This window comes from Lepus europaeus, chromosome 5 (assembly GCF_033115175.1).
Source record: "Lepus europaeus isolate LE1 chromosome 5, mLepTim1.pri, whole genome shotgun sequence".
Classification (NCBI taxonomy): Eukaryota; Metazoa; Chordata; class Mammalia; order Lagomorpha; family Leporidae; genus Lepus; species Lepus europaeus.
Window position 1 is genome coordinate 104,263,090 of NC_084831.1, and position 23,409 is coordinate 104,286,498.

The 23,409-nt window shown below is 52.2% G+C and overlaps 1 pseudogene; it reads right to left on the reverse strand.

Moving 5' to 3' along the window:
- Positions 1-8,348: 8,348 nt before the first annotated feature.
- On the reverse strand, positions 8,349-10,890 carry LOC133759170 (small ribosomal subunit protein eS7-like; annotated as a pseudogene).
- Between the last annotated feature and the right edge of the window lie 12,519 nt (positions 10,891-23,409).

A 23,409-nucleotide genomic window follows, 5' to 3' on the forward strand; every position in this document is an offset into this window, starting at 1 on the left:
TGGTGTTTTCTTCCAGGTGGGCGCCTGATCCCTGAGGGCCTGATGCGTATTTTCTCTTGGTGCTTATACCATGGGAGAGGCGGCCACTCTCGCCCTTGAGAGCCCGGAGATCCTTCTTCCTTTCCCTGGCTTCTCCCCATTCACAGGTGGCAATGGCAGTTTTCAACCTGTGCGAGGGAAGCCATCGGCGGACCAGAGGATGGGGACCCGGGCAGGCAAAGGGGCAGAATGTGTGAGATGCATGGGAGGGTGCAGTTGTATTGAGTCACTTACTGATTTAAGATGCAGGAGTTTGGCTGGCGCCGTGGCTCAACAGGCTAATCCTCCGCCTAGCGGTGCCGGCACACCGGGTTCTAGTCCCAGTTGGGGCACCGGATTCTGTCCTGGTTGCCCCTCTTCCAGGCCAGCTCTCTGCTATGGCCCGGGAGTGCAGTGGAGGATGGCCCAAGTGCTTGGGCCTTGCACCCCATGGGAGACCAGGAGAAGCACCTGGCTCCTGCCTTTGGATCAGCGCGGTGCGCCGGCCGCAGTGCGCTGGCCGCGGCGGCCATTGGAGGGTGAACCAACGGCAAAAGGAAGACCTTTCTCTCTGTCTCTCTCTTTCTCTGTCCACTCTGCCTGTCAAAAAAAAAAAAAAAAAGATGCAGGAGTTCAAGTCCTGACCCCATTGCCTTGCTACAGAGCAGCAGCAAGTCCCTCACCCTCTCTGGGTGTCAGCTCACAGACTTGGGATGTCAGACATGGGAGGGAGCAAGAGAACTTCTGGTGGAACCCCACCTATCAAAGATGGGGCAATGGCTCTGGAGAGGCCGAATTCTAGGAGGACAGACGTAGGGACAGCACCAGACATACAGCCAGCCTCCAGTGCCTGGCCACCATTCTGCCATCCACTAATTAGTTTGAATGACCTAGGGCTGAGCAGGAAAAGAAGTCATTGGTCTTTCCTCCAAGAGACCTCAAGAGGAGCAACCTCAGACAAATGCAAGGAGACTTGGTCAGGTCCCAGCAGGAACAGAGGGACACTTGGCCAGGATTGTGAAGGGAGCTGGATGAAGGGACCATTTGTGGAGGTGCAGCAAGGTTAAATTGAGATGGCTGGGGGCTAGCAACTGCAGTAAGATAATTCCAGCCTTAGGCCTGAAGAAGTGCATGGAGCAAATGATGTTATCAGGACCCAGGAAGAGTTGAAGTCGTGCAAGGGGGCTTCCCAGAAGAAGCTGTAGTCAGAATCAAACCCGGGCAGCAGGAGGGAGGAGAGGACGAGCAGGGGTTTGCATGGTAATCGAGGTGCTGCTTGGGACGTCTGCATCCTGGCCAGAGTGCCCGGGTTTGAGATTCGGCTCTGCTTCCAGCCCAGCTTCCTGCTAATGCCTGTCCTGGGAGGCAGCAGGTGCCGGCTTAAGACCTGGATCCCTGCCAACCACGTGGAAAACCCAGAATAACGTTCAGGCTCCTGGATGCAGTCCAGCCCAGCCCAGCCCAGCCCCAGCTGTTGTGGGCAATTGAGGAGTGAACCAGTGATGGAAGATCACTCTTTCCCTCTGTGTGTCTCTCTGCCTTTAATATTCATAAATTTTTAAAAAGCAAGGTGGAGAAGGAAGAGGTGGACAAAATCCCCCCAACTTTTCTCTCCTGGGCTGCAATCTCCTGCCAAAGCCTCCTGGTAATCTACCCCAAACTGTAAAGCAGAAGACCAGAAAGCCCTGCGTGCCGTCCGTGGCCATCAGTTTCCTGGAGCTCAGAGCAGTTAGGAAATGGACTGGGAGATGGATCTGGGGCCTAGAACAAAGCCAACTGTAAAGCCAGCAAATGGGGGGGTATGTACCCCAACAGAAAGCCTGAGTCCGCAGGAGCCAGCAGTCAATATAAACTGAGTTTACTGCTTTCTTGCTGTGTGATCTTGGAGGAGTCACGTCACCTCTCTGAACCTGGTTTTCTACTCGGAGCCTCTTGATGGAGTGGTAGTAAAGATCAGTCTTGTGATGTTTCTTGTGCTTATTTCCCAACCAAGCATCCAGCCCCTCTCCACAGACCCCACCATCTTTACTGGAGAAGAGCATTTTAAATGCAAAGGGGGACTGCAGTGCTGGCATCCTACGTGGGGGAAGAGGAGACAAAGAACTGATCCAGAGGAGATGGGTTCAGGGCAGGAGCATGGATCAGCCTGCTCAGCAAACACCCCAGCCCAGCACATGCACCGGGACACGGAGTGCACGGGAACACACGGCCTGTACGCTTCCCTGGCCCTGCTCCACCAGGACACCCAGGCAACTTGGGTGGCCACGTCCAGCCTTCCTCTGCCACCCCCGGGGCCATCCGATGCTCGTTTACAGCTGCATGAACAAAGGGAGAATGGAGGAGCGTCCGCCAGACCTCACACTGCATCCCGCCAACAATAATTTACTCAACACTTACTCATGATAGGCACCATTGCGACTTAACATGGTTAGCTCATGTCAGTTCCAACAACATTGTGAAATCAGTCAAATCAGAACCATGACATCAGTAACACTGAAAGCCAAGGTCCAGAGAGGTTAGGAATTGTGGCCAGCATCACACAGTCATTGCCAGAGTCCACATCTAAACTCAGGTCTGACTGTTCCCAGTGCCCAAGCTTGGGCAGCCGTGCCAGGGGCCTCCGGAAAAATGCCATGTGCTGGACATCAGTGGAGGAGCCGTGCAGAGAGAACGGCAGGGTGGGAATGTGGAACGAGCCCAGAACAGATGTGAGAACAGTACCGTCTGCCATTGCTGGCCACTTCTCCTGGAGGGCTGGCCACTGGCCTCCCTGGAGCTCCCTCCCCTCTGATAGTGTGTGAGCTGGACCCTGTCAGCCAGGGCTCTGGAGAGGAGAGAAGGCAATCCTGCTTCCAAGGCTCCAGGAGTTTGGCTCCGTTCCTCCCTGGCTCCGGGTTCCCAGGGGACTTTCCCTAGCCTGAGCTGCTGAGAGCCTCGCAGCTCCTCCTCCAAAGGCACCTGGGGAGCACCTGTGAACTTGAAGGCCAAGGTGGGAGTGCGAGAGCCAGGCTTTTCCTTACATGCCCATGCCTAGGTGCTTTGGAACCCTCCATTGGCTGGCTTGCCAGGGGCAGAGCTGAGGTCTCTGGTGTCAGTGGACGGGTTGGATGTGAGGAGTGGCAGCTGGACCCTTGGCCTTGGTCGGCCGCTGCAGAGCACAGGTGCTCTTCATCTGCAGCCAGGACAAGAGGAGAGGAGCAGAGAAAGCAAAGGGCCCAGAGGAGTAAAGGGCCCCGGAGGGGTGAGGGCCTCTGCTCTGGGCTTGCCAGGGTTGGGGGTGCACACAGCCCTGCACGCCCCACAGAACTGGACCCCAGGGGTGTGCCTGGCTCACTGATTGATTCCTTCACAGACTCCACAGTTACAGAGCACAGTGCAGTGGGAGCCCTGTGTGGGCTGAAGCAGACAGCATCGTGCCCTCAAATTGCTTAGCTCTAGTGGGCGAGGTAAAATTATACACACACAACACGAAAGCGTGGTAAGTGATCTAAACCTCTCTGTGGCATTTACGAGTGCTCCAAGGGTTCAGAGGAGGGACAGCTGGGAGGGGCAGGGACTCTTCTATAGCTTTCTATGTGCCAGTCACTGTTCTAAGCTTTGTCTACATTAACTCTTACAACCCTCACAACCACTCTAGTGTTCAGGCCAGGAAACAGGCCTCAAGAGGCAGAGCAACTATCGCGAGGTCTCACAGCTGGTAAGTAGAATTGACCCGGGCAGTGTGGCTGAGTCTGTGCTCTTAGGCCCTTGGTTATCAGGCCTACACCTGCCTTGCCCTCTTGTCTTACCACCTGACTGTAAAACAGGCGCTGATGTCTTTGCCTGTATTACGTTCAGTTGATAAAAATCAGTGTATCTGCAGCGTGTTCATGTGTGTCATTGTTAGATTATAAACTACAAAAGAGTCTCATTCAACTGCATTTATTGAGTGTCTGCCAAGAGCCAGACACTGTTGTAGCTGCTTTCGCATATTCCAGGTCAATTTGCTACTTGCAACAGCCTTGGGAAATAGGTGGCAATTTCCCCTGTGTTGCAGAAGAGGAAAATGGGAGATAAACAGGGAAGAGACTTGATACACCAGTAACTCATGGATGCAGTTCTTTGGACGCAAAGCTATCTGATTTTACCAAGTTACTGCTTTCAGTTTTAAAGATTAACATTAATATGTTTCATCTGTATTATGTAGAACCATATATGAGGGTACTTCAAAAAGTCCATGGAGGGGGTAGCATGGTGTAAAGGGTTAAGCCACTGCCTGCAATGCCAGCATCCCATACGGGCGCTGGTTCAAGTCCCTGCTACTTCACTTCCAATCTAGCTCCCTGCTAATATACCTGGGAAAGCAATGGAAGATGGCCCAAGAGCTTGGGCCCCTGCACCCATGTGGGAGACCCAGAAGAAACCCCTGGTTCCTGGCTTCGGCCTGGCACAGTGCTAGCTGTTGTAGCCATTTGGGGAGTGACCAGCAGGTGGAAGATCTCTCTCTATGTATCTTTCCCCTTCTCTCTGTAACTCTGCCTTTCAAGAAAATGGATAAATCTTTTAAAAAAAGTCAGAAATGAAGTTAAAAGATGAATTTTGGGGGCTGGCGCTGTGGCACAGCAGGTTAATGCCCTGGCCTGAAGTGCCAGCATCCCTTATGGGTGCCAGTTTAGTCCCGGCTGCTCCACTCTGATCCAGTTCTCTGCTATGGCCTGGGAAAGCAGTAGAAGGTGGCCCAAGTCCTTGGGCCCCTGCACCCATGTGGGAGACCCAGAAGAAGCTCCTGGCTTTGGATTGGTGCAGCTCTGGCCGTTGCGGCCATCTGGAGAGTGAACCAGCAGATGGAAGACCTCTCAATCTGTCTCTGCCTCTCTCTGTAACTCCGTCTTTCAAATAAATAAAAATCTTTAAAAAAAAAGATGAATTTTGTGCAAAAAAAGTTGAAATCATTTGTAGTTATTTTCCAATAATATGTATTTTTCATGGTCTCTTTGAAGCACCTGTGTAGCATAACCTAAAACTAGTGTTTTTCCATTTGTTTGTTTTTGCTTATGAGGTAGGCTTTGTTTTTTATGTTTTTAGAGCTAACATCTTAAGTCCTAACATTGCAAAGCATGGAATGCAAGCTTTAGCGTTAGCCTTGAGGTCAAACTTTCTGACCAATGGGGCTGGTGCTATGATGCAGTGGGTTAATGCCCTGGCCTGAGACACCGTCATCCCATATGGGTGCCGGTTCTAATCCCTGCGGCTCCTCTTCTGCTGTGGCCTGGGAAAGCAGTAGAGGATGGCCCAAGTCCTTGGGCCCCTGTGCCCATTGGGAGACCCAGAAGAAGCTCCTGGATCCTGGCTTTGGATAGGCTCAGCTCTGGCTGTTGTGGCCATCTGGGGAGTGAACCAGTGGATGGAAGACCTCTCTCTCTCTCTCTCTTTCTCTCTCTCTCTCTCTCTCTCTCTCTCTCTCTCTACTTCTGCCTCTTTATAACTCTGACTTTCAAATAAATAATAAATAATATCTTTTAAAAAAGAAGAAGAAGAAGAACCCCTTTATCTGCAATCTGGCTGTTGGGGCCAGGGGTGTGGGATCTGAGTGCAAGTTTTTGGTTACGATATTGATGATCACCCATCACCCCTGAAGTGAGCAGGAGATAAGCCCCGAGAATGAGGAGACTTGGGTTCCCTCCTCCAGTGAGGTTCCCACTTGGCATTACCTGGGTGAGCCCTGGGATCCAGGGGGCATCTTTGTGGAGTTGACATTACTTGCTGCTCTTCCCTTGTCTTTTCCCTAATCAAGTTAACATTCTCTACCATGCTGAGTACTTGGGGAGGGAGGCACGTATGTTGACCTTAACCCAGGTGGGTCTTGGGCCCTCGTATCATTCCTCTTGGAGAATCACAATGTACTTTAATATATTAGAGCTCTAAGAAATGTGTGTTAGTTGATCCTGGGTCTCTTTATCCTATAACATATATAGCAGGCCTGCAAAAAGCTCATGGAAGAGGTAGGCATTATGGCACAGCAGGTTAAGCCACAGCTTGGGTTGCCAGCCTCCCATATTGGGGTATCAATTTGAGTCCTCACTTCTGACCCAGCTCCTGCTAATGAATCCTAGGAGGCAGCAGATGATGGCTTAAGTGCTGTGCCCCTTCCACCTATGTGGGAGACCCAGATGGAGTCCTGGCTGTAGCCTGGCTCAGCCCTGACTGTTGTGGGCATTTTTAGCAGTGAACCAATAGAAGGAAGATCTCTCTGGTCCATTCTCCAAATGCCCGCAATAGACAAGGCTGGGCCAGGCTGAAGTCAGGAACCCAAATTCTTGAGTCAATACCTGCTGTCTTGCAGGGTGCACATTAGCAGGAAGCTGGATCATAAGTGGAGGCAGGGGCCCAGCACTGTAGCATAGCGGGTAAAGCTGCCGCCTTCAGTGCCCACATCCCATATGGGCGCCGGTTCAAGTCCCGGCTGCTCTGCTTCTATCTGGCTCTCTGCTATGGCCTGGGAAAGCAGTGGAGGATGGCCCAAGTCCTTGGGCCCCTGCACCCGCATGGGAGACCCAGAAGAAGCTCCTGGCTCCTGGCTCCTGGCTCCATTGTGGCCAACTGGGGAGTGAACCAGCAGATGGAAGACCCCTCTCTCTCTGCCTCTCCTCTCTCTCTCTCTCTGCCTTTCCTTCTCTCTCTATGTAACTCTGACTTTCAAATGAATAAATAAATCTAAGAAAAAAAAAAAAAGCAGAGGCAGGTCTTGAACCCAGGCGTTCTCATATGGGATTCAAGTGTCCCGAGCAGGATCTTCGTGGCTGTGACAAATGCCTGCCCTCTACACACTTTTTGAAGGGCTCTCATGCTAATATCCTGCCATTCAGAGAACATACTTGGGGAAACACTGCCTTAAGGAAGAGAACCCAAGTCCCGCAAACTCCTTAATGAGCCTCCGCTGCTGAGTAATCAATGCGGAGGCACCGTGGGAGAACATGGGGCCCGTGGGAGGCTCCAAGGCCGCACTGAGCTGCGGAGCCTGCTCTCAAGGAATCCACGGTGTGATTGAGGGAGGGAAGACACGCCCACCCGACGGAGATTCCTGGAGGCCCGCTCCGAGCTGGGCTGAGGACGGTATAAGGAGATGACCTAGAGAGAAGCAGGGCAGAGAGGAAGAGCTGCATGGGAAACTGGCGACTTCCCGGGCACCACACATGTGCTTTCCCAGGAGAAAGGGAAAGATGGTCCCACTTGGAACCAAAGAAAGCAATCCCAAGGGAGGCTGAGAACCCGGCCAGGTATGCCAGCAGGTGTGGAGGAGGCGGCTTGGCAGGGCCCTGGTGGAGCCAGCGCAGAGCGGCGGCAGAGCAGCCGCTGCTACAGCCCCGCACAGAAGGAGCATCCGGGAAGAAGACCGCTTGGCTGCTCCCGCGGGTGGGGGAGGCCGTGGGAAGTGGGTCCCAAGAGCGCAGTCCAGGGTCGGGGAGAGTGAGCTGGTCACAGCTCGGAAAGGGTGCAGTGGGCAGGAGAAGCAGCTTGCACTTGTGCCTGAGACTTTCCTTTGCGCTGGTGTGTGGTGCAGAAAAGAACAAAGAACAAAACAACAACACAACTTAAGTCTGAGCCCAGCCTCGTCCTGGGAGCTGAGTTGTGGGAATGAATCATGCAACAACTATGTGTGGAACACCTGCTCTGTCAAAGAGGCTGCGCCAGCCCACCTGGCTCTCCATCCTTCTGTGAGGACAGGGCGGGGGCAGAGGCCACACGTGGGAAAGAGCATCTCTCAGTAGCAGACACTTAGTGATGAGCACTAGGTAAGCTCTCCCATCTGGCCTCAGGCAGAAGATAGCTTCCCAGGACTGGCAGCAGGGGAAAGGGGGAAGGGCTTCATGCCGCTCAACTGGCTGATATGAGCAGGCAGGGCAGGCTGCTGGGTGTGGGGTAGGTCCAGGGACAGCTGGGAAAAACCTCAGGTAGGTGCTTTGGCAGAACCGAGAAGGGCCTGCCATAGCGTCTCTGGCTGGTGTGAGCAAGACGGGAGGTTTCCCAGAGGTGGCCTTCCTGAGCAGAAGGGGAGAGTGATGCTGTGCATGGACACTTCTTAAACAGCAGAGCAATGGGTCAACTGGAGCCAGCTCCCAGGGAACTGGGAACAGTCTCGGCCAAGCCCAGAGGACGTGGCCTTCCGAGTGTGGGCCAGAGGGCGAAGGGTGGGCCTCCTGGCGTGGCTAGAGTGTGGGCTGCAGAGTCCAGACTCTCGTGGGGAGCCCTTGAGGGCCCACCTGAGAATGTCACATGGGGCAGATTGCCATTAGCTTTGCTATTTAGTTATTTATTTTTACTGTGAACCATCTTTATGTAGTCATTTTTGTTTACAACTGGAACTCTGGGAACTCAAAATTAACATCCTTGCCTGTAAGCTTCTTCGAGGCACCAGAGAAAGTTTCTACCTTATGCTCCACGTTATTCTGCTTTGTCCAGGTGGAACTGTAGGAGCCGGCTGCCGTGCAGTTTCACACGGATTCTCCTGCTCACCGTTTCACGTGGGAAGACTAAGTCCTCAAGGATCTCATCGTGCGTGGTTGTCAGGGTGCGGCTCCTAGGGCGCTTTTGCTTATTTTTCATACAGCTTTTTCGAGTTGGCTTAGGTAGAATTTTCCTCTGAGCCATATAGACAACATGTTTCCCACTAAACTAGCCGGACTTAAATTTTCTGTAAAGATTTTAGTTGAGGAATGGGAACAAAGTGTGTGATAGCTTTCCGGCCACCGCCAAGTTCGATTTCCTTGGCAGCCATGATGTTCACCTCTTTCAGTGGAACCTTGAGGTCCGAGTTCATTTCCAGCTCCAGGAGTGCCTGGGAGATCAACTCGAACTCATCCGGCTTCTTGCCATTGGGCTTGACAATCTTGGTGCTCGAGCTGAACGTGGCTTCTCCTGGTTGAACGCCAGCTGAGGAAGCTAGCTTTGCTATTTAGAAAGCACTTTCTGGTGCCTTGTTCTGTGGCCTGGAGGACTTGCTGAGACCAGGGGCAGGGGACTTGGGTAAAGTTTGAGGATGGCTGCAGGCATACGGAGAGAGCGGGGCAGCCTTCAGGGCTGGGAGGAAAGCCTGGGCTTGAGGAAAGGTTGACCCCGGGTAGGGGGTCAGGAAGCAAGCCAGACCCCACGTGGACTCTGGGCCACGGGCCCTGCAGCCTCACAGTGCTCCCTCTCTTTCCTATGGAAACCTCTCCCTCTCTCTACCTCCAAACACTATTTGGGGACCGACCAGCCTTGTGTCCCGTAGAGAGGAGGAAAACCTGCTTCCCCCCGCAGGAGAGCAGTGGAGAAGATGAAAGAAAGAATGGCAAGGCATCAGGGCTGTCCTGCCTGTCCAGAGGTGAGCAGGGAGGAGCCTTGAGCATGGAGCAAAGCCCAGGGGCTCACGGGTCAGCTCTGAAGCAGAGTCCCTCGGGGACACAGAAACAGGCAGTGGTGTCCGTGGCTAACATTCTCATTCAAGATTTTGAAGAGGTAAGAGAAGAGGAGACAATGACAACAGGCTATGAAGGAGAGCTGGATAAACTGGTCTGGGAGGCAGCAGAGGGGATGTGCTAGATTCAAAATGCAGCCAGAGGAGGGAGGTGCGAGGACAGCAGACATCAAAGCATTTCCCATTTAGACAGTCTGGGCACGGAGCAGGCGAGTGGCATTAGACAGTCTGGGCACGGAGCAGGCGAGTGGCAGATGCAATTAGACTCCCTGGCCTCGAGCTGTGACACTTTGCCTGAGCAACTTGCAGAATGCTGCCACATCAGCCGGGCCTCGATGGCTCAGAACCTCCTATGGAGAGAGGAGCAGTGACTGAAGCCCAGCGCTTTGAAACCAAGGGCAGACGGTGCGTGCTCCATCCAAGCCTTCTTTGCAGCTCCAGAACCAAGCCCAAAAAGATTCAGTAGCATTTCCCAGCTGCCCAATCTCTGTTCCTCACACTGTGCTGATCAGTCTCAGAGACCCACAGGGATACGTGGGAATCCTCAAGATTGAAGTGTGCCAAACCCCAGGGTAGAACCAGACAGCTACCCACCAGGGCTCATCTATGGGGCAAGTCTGGGTTGGAGCTGAGAGCCCTTGAGTAGTAACAGGCAGAGAATGGGGAGTTTTAGTGAAAAATTACAGACAGACAACCTGCCATCCTACTCCCCCTGGACAGGAAGCCATGCCTATGTTGTCCAGTATCATAGCCACTAACCACATGTGGCTAATTAGATTTGCATTCATTAAAATTGAATGCAGGAGCCAGCACTGTGGGTTAAAGCTCTGGCCTGAGGCACTGGCATCCCATATGGGTGCCGGTTCTAATCCTGGCTGCTCCTCTTCTGATCCAGCTTTCTGCTATGGCCTGGGAAAGCAGTAGAGGATGGCCCAAGTCCTTGGGCCCCTGTTGCCCATTGGGAGACCCAGAAGAAGCTCCTAGCTCCTGGCTTCGGATAGGCTCAGCTCTGGCTGTTGTGGCCATCTGGGGAATGAACCAGCGGATGGAAGACCTCTCTCTCTGTCTCTACCTCTCTGTAACTCTGTCTTTCAAATAAATAAATCTTTAAAAAAAAAATTGAATGCAATGTGAAATCCAGTGTCTAAGTCACACTGGCCACAGTTCAAGTGCTCAGTAACCACGTGTGCCAGACAGTGCAGGTAGGGAGGACTCCCATCACCACAGGAAGTGCTGTTGGCTAGGTCTGTCACACCTTGAAGTACCATCAGCATTCGAGTTAAGCCACCCCTGAACTGTTTTGCAGCATCGACAAAACAAACTCCTCTGGCTCTGTCAGTGCCCTCCAGAGGCCGGCCCCTCCTTGGATGACCAGAACTCCCCGCTCCACCACTGTGGCCAGACTCTTCCAGGCAGTGATACACTTCTTACCTACTCATCTCTAAATTGCCTTCTTCCATAAAGATGGGGCCCAGGAGGATTGCTAAGTGGAGATTGCCGTGTAGAGTGTGCATTCTGGGCGCTTGCCTTCTTCCCTACCTTGATGACCTGCACTGAACCTAAGTTCCCTGAACCTGCCTTATGGGAGCCTGAGCTTGCCATGAGTGGTGAGGCCCTCACCCTGTCTTCCCAGCATCCTCCACTGCAGAGCGCCCCTCCTCCTAGGCCAAGAGCTCCCCAGTGTCTCAGGCTCTCCGAGTCAAGTCTCACTGACTACACCACTTCCCTGCAGCACACCCTGCTCCTAAGGCAAGGAAGTGGATACCTATCAAAGGTAGGCTATCCCCAAGGTAGGATAATGTCCCGAGCCCTGCCCACCACATCCTTGGAATCTGTTTATCTCTCCAGTGCCTCTTCCCAGTCCTTCCTCACCAAATGTCTTGTGCGCTGTTCGCATGTGGCAGAGACTGCTGCCTGGCCAGCATGTCCATTTGACCTTCGTCCTGGCCCAGGCTTCACTTCCCAGCCCTTTGCAGTTGAGATGTGCTCTTCCGAATACATCTGCCCACGGAATTTGAGCTTCCCGACTGCCACCTCTTGCAGACAGAAGACCACGTGCCAGTAAGTTGTGATCCAGTTTGCAGAGGTTGGAGCTGAAGCTCACAAAGACCCTGCTTGATTTGCCAGACAGGCCCAGGGTACTAGCACTGGAAGGCCTTCTCCATTCAGTTTCTTCCAACTTCCCGGGATAAGAGGGTAGCACTGTCCTGAGTCACCCACGGGTGCGGAGTCCTCCTGCTTCCTCTGCTCTGTGATCCCTCCTGGGTGGGGTCTTCAGTGAGGCACAGGCTCCAGCTAAAGACATCTCCACCCAGACTGCATCAGAGGTAGTTTCTTCACATGGCTTTGTCAAGTGTTCATCATGCCATAAATGAACAGCTGCCTCCTGCCTTGAGCCCGGTGCCTGCATTATTCATCCTTTTTGGCTTTCAGATCCTCTTTTTGGATTCAGACAGCTACTGCTCCTTCCACAGCCTCCCTGGTTTGCAGTGAGGCCCTCCTAGCCACCCTGCCCACACTGGCCTTTTGCTAGTTGGAGCTGAGTGAGTCCCGCTCTTCCCCGGGCTCCTTGTACCATGGACAGAGCCTCTGGGACACTGCTCCAGGCTTCTGCTTCGAATCAGTTCCTTTCCCCCCTTGTCCCGGCAGCCTTACACTCATTTTGTTGGCTCCATTCCATTGTACTGAACTTTCCTTAAAATATCTCTTTGCTTTTATCTATCTTTGTCCCATCATCCCCTAAGAAGTGAACATGTTTGGTCTGTGGTCTCTCCATGTCTCCAGCGCTATCTCTCATTCCTCGTCACAGCCGCCTGTCTTATCCAGGCAGCACCCTCGGGTGCTGTGATACATATCATTGATTGAGTGTGCGGTGTGCGCCAGGCACAGTGTAAACGGCGTCGCCTGCATTTTTCCATTTCATTTCATTTCCCCAAAGCAACCCCATGAGCTGTCAGCCCATTTTGGAGGGAGGAGGCTGACAGAGATCCAGAGAGGTTGAGTAACATGCTCAGAGCCACTTAGTCAGCAAGAGCAGGGCTTCCAGCCCAGTCTCCCGTGCTCTCCACTCACATTGCGTGATGCACACCTCAACTCAACAGAACTCATGCAAAGCACTGTGGGTAATAGCTATATAGGGAGGAAGCAAGAGGAAATAAAGCAAGATTCTTTCCGTGTCCTCAAAGAGTGCCTGATACAGGAGACAGGCATCCCAATGTGCGTAAAACACAGAAAGGGTTAGTCATAAACATAGCCACGATGCTCTAAGCCCTTGGGAGCGGGAGTAATGATTAGCATGAGGGTTGTGAAGCTCCCTGCAGGAGGCTCCTGCCTACTTTAAACTAGAACCTACAGATGGGAGGAGAGCTCCAAGCAGGGAAGCATCCCCCGGTCACCACGGGAGGGCAGGAGCTGTGGCAGAGCAGCGTAGAGATTCAGCACTTGGGCTCTGGGTCAGATTCCTGATCACCTTGACCTTGTCTGTGCCTAAGCCTCATCTTCTCCATCTGCGAAGTGGGGGTGTGTGCCACCTGTCCCGTAGGTGTGTTGGGAGGCTTAGCCGAGACAGTGCAGTTCTATGAAAAGCACTGGGCGTGGCTGGCATGTTTAAGTGCTCAGCGATCTTTCCTCTTGCCACAAGTCCCTCAGCCTGTGAAAACCAGCCCTTCCTCAGTGTCGTCTTAGGTTAGATGGCGTCACACGCCTTGACTCATGCAAGTCTCAGCACGATGCTGTAAGTTTTGTTTGCTGTGTGGATTGTTATTATTTTAACGAACAGGGGAGCCTGGGTCCTGTAGGTTCAGAAATCTGTTCAAGGTTATCTGGCTACTGAGAGGCTTTCTCTGGGACTCCATGGGTTCTGTCTGGCTCTGCAAGGCCACGTTTGTTTGTTTGTTTTTTTCTCCTTCTGATGAGTCATCAAGAAGTTCTGGAGTGGAGTTGCCAAGTGGGAGTGGAGGCATCGTGATCCAGGAAGACCTCCGAGGACATTAGGTGCCAGGCTGCGGTGGTGTGGAAGGAGAGAGCGCGGTGGGCATTCGCCTGGCGATCCGAGAATACCGATCTGTTTTCCTGCTTACCGCAGGGACGGGCAACCGGAGCATTGGTGCTCCCTGGAAAGGTCTCTATTTCAGGCAAAGTTGCCCGCTGGCATGGGGTGGGGGTGGGGATGTCTGAAAAGTGGTGTCCATCTTCGCTAACACAACAGGGGGATACCAGGAGTCGACACCCTGTTGGAATGGACACAGGATTTGAAGATTGGCGGACATGCAGTCAAATCTCAGCCCCACGCCTTGGAATCTGGGTGACCTGGATGAGGCACTTCTGACGGCCTTTCAATCTCCAAGTAAGATGACCACCAACCATCACACCATCTCCACTGACCCCGGAGAGAAGTCGTTATATCACATGAGTCGGCACATGGGAGTCCACTTTGCAGAGTGGGCCATGCCCCAGCATGAGATAGTTAAAGGAGTGAGTCAGGCACTCAAGCGAGTTCCCTGTCTGAGAGAGCAAAGCCAGCCTATCCCCTGCCTGACAGTGGAGAGCAGTCGGCTCCAGGACACCTCCTGGGGGCCCTTGTAGCCCTCTAGCGTTGAGTGCTTCCTTTTCCAAGCCCCTTCCCCTGCATCTGTCTAGTGCACCCCACATACGTTTTCATGGGTCCTCAAGCCCTCCACGCCAACCCCATCTGACTCCTTGATGACAGCCCCATGGCTGTCACCCGGTGCCGGACCCAGGGCAGTCACTGAATTCCCGCTTACTGACTGGCTGAATCCGCGATGGGCATCTGCTCCTGCCCCTGCTTGTTTCCCTTTCCAGGGCTTCCTCCCACCAGTGCCCCCCAGTACACACACACACGCATACACACACACACACATACACAATCCATCCCTCACACCGGCCTTGGCCAGCAGAAAACCTCCCCTGTGCCCTTGGCCACTGTTTCCTTTTCTGGTCTTCATTGTGTCCCCAGTGGCCGAGGTTCTAGATTTCAAAGCCAGGCCGCAGAATGTGAGCTCTGGGCTGGTTTTCACCACGTCTGCCAGGCCTGCTGCTCACCCTCATCCTTCCCTGAAAAGCTTTGGCTGGAACCAGAGGCCAATAGGTCTAAGTCCCTGTTGTCTGGCCCTTCACAACTTCCAAACCAGCAGACCAGGGGCTTCCCTGGGGCACAGTGACCTCCTCTGGGAAGTGGGCCAGAGCCCATCAGAATGCTGCCTCTTCGGCTGCTGTGGCTGCGAGGCCTGGGCAAAGTCCCAGAGAACCAGGGCCCAGCCCCACTGCTGAGACTGTCGGTGAGGGCTGCGGGGACCTTAGCAGTCAAAAAGCTCAAACTCGTCCTTGTCCAGAGGAGGCCCCTGAGGCCCAAAGAGACTCAGCAATTAGGATAAGATCACACAGCCATCCGGGAGCAGATCCGGGCAAGGCCATGGCCCTATTTCCCAGGCTGAGCTATTTCTACTTCTCAAAAGCTCCCAGTGGCTAGAATGGAAGATTCCAAAGGCTGGCTTTCCAGTCCTGCTGTTTGGCTTTCCCAAGGGAAAAGAAGGCTGTTCTGTTCATTCTTACTTCCAATTTTAGATTAAGAGGGACAAGAAAGAATAGCACCTATAAGGATACTATTACTGTCTCTGTTTCATAGACAGACACTGGAACTTGGAGGTATTAAGGGTCTTGTGTGAGATCTTACAGTTAGTACACAGTAGTGCTGGGATTCCAACCCAGGGACTGGCTCTATCACTTTGTGCTGCCCAACACCACAGACGTCATGAGCCATCCCCCAGCCTCACAAGCACCTGCTGTTCCCTGGAGCACTATGTGGCAGGCTGGAGCTGGGAGAACTCAGCCTGTCTCACACCCGAGATTCAGTACCAGAAGCAGTGGCCAGGGTTTGGTAGGGAGGATGTGGGCCTCAAGAGGCCCCCAAGGAGAACTGACTTGGGCAGCTCACTGTAGGGATCCAGCCATTCTCCAAATGGTTGCAGATGAAGATTCTGGTAGTGATTGAAAAGAATGGGAACTTTCCTTTCCTTAGTCTCACTCTTCTCTGAGCCTCAGTTTTATTTTGATTTTTAATCAGTAAAACTGGGCACTCAAATTGGTCATCCAAGATTCCTTGTTCATGAACAACCAACGAGTAAATGTTGAACACTGCACTGAGCCTTTATGTAGAAGCATTAGCATCCACCATTCCTTTGTTGGAGAAGACAGTTCTTCTATCAAGGTCTTAGTGTAGAAAACACGTAGCTAGAAGAGCAAAACCCTTTAAAAATGTCCTTTCAAAATGTTTTTAAAATTTTGTAATTGGGGCTGACAATGTGGAGCAGTACATTAAGCCTTTGCCAGTGATGTTGGCATCCCATGTGGGTACCGGTTCGTGTCCCAGCTGCTCCACTTCTGATCCAGCTCCCTGCTAATGTGCCTGAGAAAGCAGTGGAGGTTGGCCCAAGTGCTTGGGCCTCTGCACCCATGTGGGAGATCTGGAAGAAGTTCCTGGCTCCTGGCTTTGGCCTGGCCCAGCCCTGGCCATTGCAGCCATTTGGAGAGTGATCCAGTGGATGGAAGATCTCTTCTCTCTCTGTCTCTCCTTCTCTCTGTGTAACTCTGCCTTTCAAATAAGTAGATAAATGTTTTTCAAAAATCGTTAACTGAGTCATGATAATTGTAAATATTTATAGGGTACAGAGTGATATTTTGATACTTGTGTACAATGTGTAATGATCAGATCGGAGTGCTTAGCATATCCATCACCTCAACCATTTATCATTTCTTTGTGTCAGGAACATTCAAAATCCTTTCTTCTAGCTATTTTGAAATAGAAAATAAATTACTGCAAACTTTAGTAGTCACCCTGTGTACTATAGAGCAGTAACACTTATTCTTACCTAACCAACCTGTGTCCTCACTCTCCCCTCCCCCTCCCAGCTACTCCACTCTCAACTTCTATGACATCAACCTATTTCGCTTCCACATGGCAGAGAGAACACATGTATTTGTCTTTCTGAGCCTGGCTTATTTCACTTAATGTAATCTCCTCCAGGCCCATCCACATAAACCGGTCCTTGACTGCAGGGTCAAGTGGCCCTTGTAACCATCACGGAGTGCATCCTCCAAGGCCCCTCCCATGCTGGCCTGTTCTATCTCCTTGATTTCTCAACCCTCAATGAACTAGAGTGACAGGAATGCCGCCCCGACCCCCGCACCTTTCTGTAGCAGGATCCCAAAGGGTGCAGAGGGGTTGGGGACAGGTGGTCCAGGGGCTCCGTGCGGAACAGCATTCCTGCATGACGAGCTCAGCCTGCACAGACAGCAGAACAGGAAGCCCCTCCTCGATACTGTATTCAAAAGGCATCTGTCTCAACTGTGATCTGCAGCACCTGGTGCCTGGACCGGGCTGGAGGTGGGTGGGGAGGAGAAAGGACTGCTCCAGCACAGTGGTGTCAGCCTTCCACCGTGAACGGAGACCTGAACACGACTGACCCAAGGCTCTACAACACAGAGGTGGCAAAACCTGGACACGGAAGCAGACCTGGCTCCAAACCTGCCTCCTCACCACTTTGCAGTGAGATCTGGCATTTCCCCACCCACACGGAGCTAGCAGGCCCTTCTCCCACCCCAAGACACAGCCCAGCCTCCGGAGCCTTGGACTCCTTATCGAGGTCACAGGCTGTCTGGAAAGCAAACTGCCCCACTCATCCCTCCCTGGGCAGGCCTGGCCTCCCATCTTCTCTTGTCTGATGCTCGACTGGGAAGATATCCCGCCAGCCTTCGTCTCCAGCCCTGAACCACCCCCGAGGGTCAGCCTCGTTCGTCCTTCAGCAGGTGGGAGTGACTTCTGCCAGCCCAGAGGCCCGAGGGCTCTGATAGCCCTGCCAGGTGGCATCTGGGGCCTCACGGTCCTGGTTGGAGAGGCCCGAGGCGCCCACCCCCTGGGAATGTTTGCCGCTTGGCAGGACCGAGTGACCCAGTTTCCCCCGCGGGGACGGTTGGCCGGCAGGCTGCGCCGCTCGACATCTGCGTGTCTCTCCTGCCCCCTGCCGGTCACTGGGAGGGAGGCTGGCCAGCGCAGGCAGCGAACCTACGCAGGGGCTGCTGTGGCGCGCACTGGCAACAGCCCTGTCAATGTTTGCCGATCGCATTGAATGAACCGAGTGGATTGTGTACAGGGCTGGGCTCTGGGGCTCTAAAGCGGCCAAAGACACGGTCTGTCCCCGGCAAACTAATGGACTCCGCGGGGCTGGGCCTGGGCTGCCGGCCACCTGCCGCTTTGCAGCCTCCTGCCTTCCTGCAGGCCCCTCCCACCCCACCCTACCCCACACCGCACTCCTAGCTGGAGCTAGGCGGTCCCAGGCCAGGCCAGCTCCCTGCGTCACCACTCCAATCACGATAGGTGCTTCCACCACAGCCCACTGAGTGGTCTCGAATCTCTGCTTGAATGCCCCCGGCGACACGGGACCCACTGTCCATCAGGGTAGCCTCTTCCGTGGTCTGAGGACCGCGATCAAAGGAATGCTCTTCCTTCCTTCTTCACAGGGCATCTGCCCCTCTGCACTTCCTCCCGAGACTCAGCCTGGCCTCACGAGTGGTCGCTCGGAGGTCGGGCCTGCCCTCTCGGGACAGCAGTCACAGCTCCTCAGAGCTGCTCCTCCTACTCCAGAACGACTCAGCTTGACCGAGGCCGTGAAAACCAAAAAGCCTGGGAGACTCAGTGGCTCTCCAGTGGTGAAGGGGCTGTGTGAGTGTGAATGTGTGTGTGTGTGAATGTATGTGTGTGCGACTGTGTGTGTGTGTTTGAGAGTGTGTGAGTGTGTGTGAGTGTGTGTTTGAGAGTGTGTGAGTGTGAGTGTTTGAGAGAATTGTGTGTGAGTGTATGCGCGTGTGAGTGTGTGCACGTGTGTGTGCGCGTGTGTTTTTGTGTGAGAGTGTGTGTGTGAGTGTGAGAGAGAGTGTGTGTGAGAATGTGTGAGTGTGTCAGTGTGTATCAGAGTGTGTGTAAGAGTGTGAGAGTGTGAGTGTGTGAGTGTGTGTGTGTGTGTGATGCAGAAGTCAAGATGGTGCTGGGGGCACCCTTGCCCCATATCAGAGTGCCAGGGCCCAAGACCCAGCTTTCTGCACCCTAGGAGGCAGCAGTGATGGTTTAAGTACTTGGGTCCCTGCCACCGACATGGCAGACTCGTACTGAGTTCCTGGCTCCTGGCTTCAGCCTGGCCCCACCCTGGCTGTTGAGGGCATTTGGGAAGGGAATCAGCAAATGGGAGAGCTCTATTTATCTATCTTTTAAACAAAGTAAGTAAATTCATATCTCTAAAGGTGAAGGTATTTTTAGTCTGAAGACTTTCTGCAAGACAGCTGCCCGCCTTCTGCTACGAGTCCTCCATAACAAAGTGGGATGACTCGTTAATTAATCCTTGCACACTGCTTTGCATTTAGAATGTACACAGCTTTTTCAGAGGCACTACCCCAGTGAGTGGAAGTATTTTCATACTAATTTTAGGGATGAGAGAAGTGAGGCCCCGGAGAGAAAGAATGCTTATTTGTGATCATACCAAAGGCAGAGATAGTTGGCACAGAGACGTGATCTTCCAAGTCCAAGTCTACCCTTCTGTCTACATAAGCGTCACTGTGTCTGCCTCTTAAGAATGTAAAAAGAACAAGAAAAAAGGCAGAGAAAAAGTATCGTGTGCTTACTGTCTATCAGACACCATCCTAAGGGCTTCATATGTTTTAAAACTTCATGTTCAAAATGACTGTACAGGGGCCAGCGCCATGGCTCACTTGGTTAATCCTCCACCTGCAGCGCCGGTATCCCATATGGGCACCGGGTTCTAGTCCTGGCTGCTCCTCTTCCAGTCTAGCTCTCTGCTGTGGCCCAGGAAGGCAGTGGAGGATGGCCCAGGTGCTTGGGTCCCTACACCTGCATGGGAGACCAGGAGGAAGCACCTGGCTCCTGGCTTCGGATCAGTGCAGTGCCAGCCGTGTCAGCCATTTGGGTAGTGAACCAACAGAAGGAAGACCTTTCTCTCTCTCTCTCTCTCTCACTGTCTAGCTCTATCTGTCAAATAAAAAAATTTAAAAAGTGACTGTACAAGATATGTACTAGTCCTATAATTCCTGGATTAGTAAGTCAAAATTGCCTGGCACACTGACCCACGCAGTCCAGCCCCTGAGCAACTCCTGCCCTCTCTACGGCAGCTCTCTGGGCTGGCTTGGGTTTGTGCACAGGTTTTTCTCCTTGCCTCTCATCTACCTGTGAGGAGGGTTAAGGGAGAGTCCCCCCAGGGAGCCTGATGCAGTAGCCAAGACCCCAGAGTCTGGTTCACATTCAGACCCTGCTACTTTCCAGCTGAGTGCCCTGGAGCAAGTTATTCAACCTCTCCTACTTGTGTTTGGTTTCATCATCCAGAAAATGGAGGTGCCTCTAGCTCCAGCCTTGTTAAGTTAGGAGTTCACATTTTTTACAAAGTGCTTAGAGAAGTGAGTTTTTAAAAATTGAACATGCAGAGAGACAGAGAGCTAGAGCTCCCATCAGCTAGTTTATTCTTCAAATGCCTTCAATTGCCAGACCTGGTCCAGGCAGAAGCCAGGAGCCAGGAATTCGATCCCAGTCTCAGGAGTGGGTGATAGAGATCCAACTGACTTGAACTGTCACTGTTGTCTCCCACCATCTTCATTAACAGGAAACTGGAGTCGGGAGCAGAGACAGGATTTGAACTTAAGCACTCCAGTATGTGACACATCCTAACCACCAGGCCAAATGCCTACCCAGCAGTGATTTTTTATTATTGAAGCTGGCAAAGTCCGGATGGTGGGTTAAAGCAAGGGCTATAGAGGGAAAGAATCCCAGTGGAAAAAGGCTTAGAGTACTGGCAGGGGGCTGGATGGCCTGCAGGGGACCTGACTTTTCTGGGAGGCATGGTTTCTCTGAGTTAAAAAGGATAATTCTGGGATTTCTAATCCAACCAGGCAGTGGAGCAGGCAGAGGTCTCCAGCCTCTGCCAGAGGAAGAACTTCTGTGCTTCCTAAGCCCAGGAGGACATGGCATTAAAATAAGTGACCCTTGGGGGCTGGGGCTGGGCAAGGTTCTCTCTGGTGCCTTGAGGAAACTTGGAAGCAGGAATACAAGGATCCAGATGCCTCTACACCTGGCTTCGATGTGGTTTCATATCTGTTCTCAGGGACAGTACAAATCTTCAGCAGAACTGTGCATGTTCCTAGCTGATGGTGTGCTGACGATGGCAGCCATGTGTGAAGGCTTCCCACATCTCTACCAGCTCTGCACACTCACTCATGTTACCCTTTTTTCACATTGGTGCCTTGACAGGGGTACCAGCATCACTCTACCTAGGAGGAAATGGACACTCCAAGAGACGAAAACCCTTGGCCATCATCAGAATCCAAGACAGATCATGAAAACCTGGCCCTCTGACCCCAGAACCAGAACTCTTAATCATGGTGGAAAACTGGTCATTATTCTGCTTCCACAAATGGTTGAAATCATATTTGGAAAAAAAATTGTATTTTATCTGAAAATTTAATCAGATCTTTCCTTCAAAAGAAAAAAAAGATTTATTTATGTATTTGAAGGGCAGAATTACTAAGAGAGAGAGAGAGAGAGACAGAGAGAGATCTTCTGTCTGCTTGGCTTACTCCCTTAATGGCCAGAACAGCCAGAGCAGGACTGAAGCCAGGAGCCAGGAACTCCATCCAGGTCTCCCACGTGGGTGCAGGGCCCCAAGCACTTGGGCCATCTTCTGCTGCTTTCCCAGGTGCTTTAGCAGGGAGCTGGATTGGAAGTGGATCAACCGGGACTCAAACGGGCAATTACATGAGCTGCCAGTATCACAGGTGGTGGCTTAACCCACTGTGCCACAGGGCCAGCCCCTAACAGATCTTTGACTTTTCAGGGAAGCAGGTTCCTCTTGTACCTGGTGGCAGCATTTTCTCAGACTAAATGGTACCAGCCTCGGCACGCTTTGCTTCTCCACAGGTGTCTGGGTACTTGTTCCACGCTAGGCATTGTCCTGGGCCCTTGGATGCTGTGCAGAGTGCCACAGACTCAGGCTCTTCCCCAGCAGAGTTTACAGCCTGGGGAGGCAGAGAGGTCCTGGGCAAACAGTCACTCCAACAGATAGCCCCACCCCACAATGAGTGCTACGCAGGAAAAGTCCAGAAAGTTCTGAGAGTACATGAATGATGGCAAGGCAGAAAAATTTTGCCTTTTGGGGTGGAAATGAAAATTTTTTGTATGAAATAACAGCTGCTTCTGACAGTACTCCTGAGTGAGTGTAAATAATGGACGTAAACTCGAATCTCACGCAGAATTTCAGCACTGTGATCCCTCTTAATCCGTGGTTACACTTTTCATGATCTGTTTTACCTGTGGTCAACTATGGTACAAAAACCTTGCCACTGTGTAATGAGGAGTTAAGATATTTTGAGAGGCCACATTCGCATAACTTATTACAGAATACTGTGAGAACTGTTCGTTATTTTTAAATTATTAGTTGTTTTTGATCTCTTACTGTGCCTACATTATAAAATGTATGCACCTACAGGCAAAACGTATATGTAGCAAAACAGGTGTCAGTCACCCACTGAGGGTCTTGGAACCGCAGACAAAGGGGCTGCTGGGCTTACTGGCTACCTCTTGGAGAGGCTTGGGGGCTAGGATGCAGGAAAGCTTCACCAAGAAGCTTCTGAGATCATATGGTCTCTATGGAGAACACTTGTGCGTCTAGACAGAGCCGGCCAAGGGCATCCTCAGCGAGCCTAGGACCTGGCAGGGTCCTGCTGTCTCTCTCCTTTATGGAAATGACAAATCGTGCATATTTATGGTGAGTCCCAGCCTTTGGTAGCAGAGTGATGTTGTCAGATCCTAGCTCTGGAGTCGTACTGACACTTCCCAGACGCCTCCGTTTCCACTCTATAAAATAGGATAATAATAATGATATTTCCTCCTGGGGTTACTGCAATATATAAATGAAGCAATGCATGTGAAGCACCTTAGGATAATACTGGAGTGATGGCACTGTGATGTAGTGGGTAAAGCCACCACCTGCGACACCAGGAGAGCCCATGGGTGCCGGCTCATGTCCTGGCTGCTCCACTTCTAATCCAGCTCTCTGCTAATGGCCTGGGAAAGCAGCAGAAGATGGCCCAGGTGTTTAGACCCCTGTAGCCACGTGGGAGACCCAGATGGAGGTCTTGGCTCCTGGCTTTGGCCTGCCTGGCACTGGCCACTAGGGCCACCTGGGGAGTGAACCAGTGGATGAAAGATCCCCCCGCCCTGTAACTCTGACTTTCAAATAAACAAAATTAAAAGAAAACTCTTTAAAAAAGAATAGTACTGGGGACATGGCAGGTGTTCAAGGTTAGTGAGTATAGCCTACATACAACTTTAGCTATAAAAGGTTAGGGTACTGAGATGAGTCCATATTTATCTCACGCTAGGACAGAATTGTTTTTCTTTCTACGCACACTGTTGCGTAAGCTGTCCCCACGTTTGTTGCCTTCTTTCCCTCCTTTCTTAGATACCTGCCTATTTATGTTGTCTAATTCCATAAATCTTCATGGAGAAAGGTCACACGATACAAAATTGCGGCATGTTTCTTCCATGAAAAGAGAAAGAGAACCGATGTGGAAATAGAATTCTGCTTGGCATTCCCCATGGTTATTTATAAAACTTACCCAGAGGGAGAAACAATTCTAAATATACAACCATGTAGAAATTTCCATTTAGGGAGCCCCGAAGTGCTTTCTTTCTAATGTGTTATTCTGATTGCCAAGGCTGTTGCTAAATGGCAGGCACTGTGGGGGTAGCAGCACAGCCCCTAAGAGAATTTTGCCCACAGCTCTCTGGACCCATGAGTGGCCTTCGGAGTCGAACCTCATGGCGAAGCTGCCTTGTGGTGGATCCTGGCACAGCGGTCAGCAGGAGCAGGACAAGATGTCCTGCT